The sequence below is a fragment of the Gorilla gorilla genome, chromosome 16 (genome assembly GCF_029281585.2).
Source record: "Gorilla gorilla gorilla isolate KB3781 chromosome 16, NHGRI_mGorGor1-v2.1_pri, whole genome shotgun sequence".
NCBI classification, from domain to species: Eukaryota; Metazoa; Chordata; class Mammalia; order Primates; family Hominidae; genus Gorilla; species Gorilla gorilla.
This window is the reverse complement of record NC_073240.2, coordinates 102,866,277-102,871,305: the sequence shown is the minus strand read 5'-3', so window position 1 is coordinate 102,871,305 and position 5,029 is coordinate 102,866,277.

Genomic DNA, 5,029 nt, shown 5'->3' with positions numbered 1-5,029 from the left:
ATGTCTATGGACCCGAAGAAAGGCCTCCACATGAGCAGATCCAGCTGTGTGGGGCCCAACGCTTCTATCGTTGAAAGATCCTACAAAGTAAAAGAATATAAAGTTTTACAAACAAAACTATATACAAAGGTGAATATTTAATGAGAAAATAAATCACAAGAAATTATAAATTTTAAACCTCAAATATCTTAAAAATATAAAATTTTAAAAATTAATTTTCTACTTTAACATACCTCTAGGACACTTCTTTCTTATGCTTTTGACAATATTTTGCAATGGCATTTTCTATAGAGAGAATTAAAAGATAAATGAGGCTTTCCTTTAACACTATTCATTAAAATTTGATTGATTGATTGATTGATTGATTTTGAGATGGAGTTTTACTCTTGTTGCCCAGGCTGGAGTGCAATGGCATGATCTTGGCTCACTGCAGCCTCCGCCTCCTGGGTTCAAATGATTCTCCTGCCTCAGCCTCCCGAGTAGCTGGGATTATGGGCGTATGCCACCATGCCTGGCTAATTTTTTATATTTTTAGTAGAAATGGGGTTTCACCATGTTAGCCAGGCTGGTCTCGAACTCCTGACCTCAGGTGATCCACCTGCCTCAGCCTCCCAAAGTGCTTGGATTCCAGGCGTGAGGCACCGCACCCGGCCTAAAATTTGGGTTTTTTTTATTGATAGTTTAGAAAAGTTTTCAGCTTCATACCTTGTCATTAACAAAATGTCATGTAAAGTTTTGGATTATTTCAAATTTAGAGAAATCTTTATCCAGTTTCTGAGATATCTGAGCTGTGAGATTTCAGGACACTTGAGCAATGGCCAATCTGAAATATACTTTTTTTGTTTGTTGGTTTGTTTGTTTGTTTTTGTTTTTTGTTTTTTGTTTTGATACAGTGTCGCTCTGTCACCCAGGCTGGAGTGCAGTGGCATGATCTCAGCTCACTGCAACCTCCGCCTCCTTGGCTCAAGTGATTCTCCAGCCTCAGCCTCCCACATAGCTGTGATTACAGATGCGCGCCACCATGCCCAGCTAATTTTTTGTATTTTAGTAGAGATGGGGTTTCACCATGTTGCCCAGGTTGGTCTCGAACTCCTGAGCTCAGGCAATCGGCCTGCCTCAGCCTCCCAAAGTGCTGGGATTACAGGTGTGAGCCACCGCGCCCAGCCTGAAATAAACTTTGAACTGATAACATTTGTTATCCAATTAGTCATCAATATTTTCTTGCTACATTGCCCAGCAAGTCAACACAGTGGGCAGTAAGGAAATTTTGAAACATTTTTATACCAGATGACTTCCAATAATTTAACTATAGATGGAAATGAGTATGAATCACATAAACACATCTCATTAAACCTGAACTAAATGTATCCCCTGCTCCCTTCCCCTTAATGAATGCCCAAACTGTACATAGTCACTTCAAAAATTACCCAACAAGAGGGGACATATGATAGAGAGGATATCAGAATGGCAACAAAAAGTAGTCACAACCAACTACAAATAAAATCCCTTATTCTTGTAGATTGTATAAAATGTGTAACCGGGTGAACTAGGGATTCGGAAAGGCCCATGAAAGTGCGGGGTTCTGAAACATGCTCAGCATCACTCTAATTCTACCTCTATCTCCAAAATAATAATGATAATAATATTTAATACAGCAATTTGTTCTGAGACTTGTGTGAGAATCAAACCACAAAGAGTTAATTTAGTACCCTGAAATTCTCAGTAAATTGTCTTATGTTTTCATGGGTTTTATGTCATGGTGCTGTGTCCTAACTCTAAAGTAAAATTTGGATAGTTTCTGCCCTGCAATTTCTCCTCAGAAGCAAAGCAATATAATGTGGTCGTGGAGATCTGCAATATATTTAAAGAGCAGCCTCTTTGTAGTGTGATAAATCAACTTAGGTACCCAATCCTGGGTAGATACAGGAAAATTCACACCTGAAAATCCAAATTGTCCAGGAAGATGGCATAGACATACTATCCCTACTCCTTTTACTAAGTGCAGTGAAAAACATGGGTTATTATGAATAAAAGCAGCATAAGAAGACTCCAAAAGATTGAGGGAAGAAGGCAATGGACCAGGGACCTCAGGACCCAGGGAATGACTATGATGAGTTCCCTGGGCTCTCCTTTTGTATCACATGTCTCAGACGTGGAGCTTGAAGAAGCAGGCAAACTGGAAACACCAACGGCTACAGACAACAACAACAACAACAAAAACAACAAAAGCTTTCTCTCTTTAATCAAAAGACCAGGAAAGGGGAAGCCTAGAAGGACAGAAAACATTTAGTCCGTGACTGCTGCTCCAGCCAAACTCTACAGAAAAACCTTGGCACCTTCCACCCATGCCGAATGGGTGAGCCTAGACTTCCACCCTCATCAGGCTGCAGAGCAAGGTGCTCAGCTCCCGTGAGGCAGAGGTGTCAGAGATGGCTGTGCAGGAAGCTGGGGCTTTCATCTATGCTAAGGAGTTATGAGGCACCCCTTCCCACCTGCAGTGTCAGCAGAGGCCATGTGGAGAACAGTGGTGAAACACTCCTGCCCCTCCCAGCCAGGGCTAGTAGGCAGCTGGAATTCCCACCACTGCCCAGCAGTAACAAGGAGTCTTTTCCTTTCTCAGTGTCAATGGAGGCCAGAAGGGAATCTGCGCTTGACAATAACAAGGCAGTGACTTCTCTTCATTTGCAGTAGTGTCAGAGAAAGCCAGCTAAAACAGAAGGTTTAAATAAGATTCAAGCCCTCATAGCATAATACTCAAAGTGTCTGGGTTCCAGGTGAAAATCACTTGTTATACGAATAACCTGGAAAATCTCAACTTAAAGGAAAAAAAAAAACAATAGACACTAACACTGAGATGACAGAGATGTTAGAATTATCCGACAAAGATTTTTCAAGCAGCCATGATAAAAATGCTTCAATGAGCAATTACGAACACATTTGAAATGAGTGAAAACTGAAAAAGTCTCAGTAAGAAATGGAAAATCTCAAGACAGAAAAGACATGAAGAAAAAAATGGAAGAAAAAAAAAGAACTTAAAAATAGGGCATTGGGAATAAAAAGCTCAGTGGATGGGGTCAACAGCAGAATGGAGGGCCCAGAAGAAGAAAACTGGTGAACGTGAAGACAGAACAATGGAAATTACCCAAATCCAAACCACAGGGACAAAGTCGACTGCAAAAAAGTAAGCATCGTTTCAGTGACCTGGAGGACTGTGTAATAGAAGATCTAACATTTGTGTTATCAGAATCCCAGAAAGAAAGGGAAAGGGGTGTAGCTTAATAAGCACTTGAAGAAATAACTGCTGAAAAAAAAACCCCAAACTTGGCAAAAGACAGAAACTTGGCAAAATATAGATTCAAAAAGCTGAGGGAGCTCCAAAACGAATAAATTAAAGGAAATCCATGCCAAGATGCATCATAATCAAACTTGTGAACACTAAAGACAAAGAAAAAAAGCTTGAAAGCAGCAAGAGAAAAACATCTTATCTATAGAGAAAAAAAACAATCTAAAAGAGAACACTTCTCATTAGAAACCATGGAGGCTAGCTAGAAGGAAGTGGCACAACATTTAACAAGTGCCGAAAGAAAAGAACTGCCAACGCTGCCATGCAAAGACCACCCAGGATGGCTGCATGGTAGAAAGGACAGCTTTATTGGCGATACCGATTTGTAAACTGGGAAGAGACAGTCTCTGGTGTGGACTGAAGGTGCTCTCTCTTTGAAGAGGAAAAGGGAAGGTTAGGTTTTATGTCTTACAGAGCCTGTATCACACAATAGAGTCAAACATATTCAGCAGATTTAGGGGAAAAGCTGTTCATATTAATGAGGGAAGTTGGGCACATGTGCAATAGGTAAACACATATGTAATATATATCCCATGTTCACTTTGGGGCAGGCTTTTAGCATTAAAATAGGGTGGAATTTGGCTCTTTACATCGAAAGGTGAAGTATAGGGAGCAAACACCATTTGTATGCAGTCTCTATAAGCTGCTGAAACTGGCTTAAGGTCTGCAGTTGCTTATCAGGAAATAATGTCTGTAAGGCCAGTCTTCTGTCCATTCAAAGTTGTAGTGGTCTGGATTGTAAATCAAAGTTAAGAAGGGCCTGAGAATTTGCCCCATAGCTCCTATTGTTAGGGAGTTTAGCAAGAGTGATTTTCTTGTGGTTGCATGAATTGAGAAAGTTCCCATGCCAGCTGAGCCTTTTACCCTCAACCTGAAGGTAACTCACCTTAACCTTGGGGGTCCATCTTAGTTGATAAAGGGGTATCTATTTTGATCTCTTAGGCCCCAACCCAAAATTCTATATCTAGAGAAAATACCCTTAAGGAATTAGGGGGGAATCAAGTCATTATCAAATAAATGAGAACCGAGAAAATTTGTTGCCAGGAGACCTACCATAAGAGAGTGGCTAAAGGAAAATCTCAAACAAAGAAAGTGATAAAAGACAAAATCTTAGAACATCAGGAAAGAAGAAGGAACAATGGAATGAGTGGAGATCGAGGTTAAATATACTACATTTTTCTTCACATCTTGAGTTTTCTAAATTATGTTTGAGAGTTGAAATAAAAATTATAACATCATTGATGAAGTTTTAAATGTACTATAGAAGAAATAGTTACTTATACTATAAGTGGTATAGGACAGAGAGATGTAAGGGAAGGTAAGATTAATATGCTTCATTCAAATCGGCAAATTGTTGACATCAGTAGAATAATAAGTTATGTATATATAATTTAATACCCAAAACAACCACTTAAAAAACTATACAGATATTCACTAAAAGAGAGGGAAAAAAAGATTCACTTAAAAACACTATAGGTAAATAAAAATATAAGTCTAAAAAATGTTTGCTTAACTCACTAGAAAGCAGGAAAATGAAAGCAGAGACACTGGGGATCTGGGAGGGAAAATGGCAGATAGGAGGCAGGACTAACTTGCAGCTCCCACTTGGATGGACACAGCAGTGTGTGGAGACCCACATCGTGAACTTTGACTCCAAGAACTACTGCAGGAACATTCCAGGAGAGC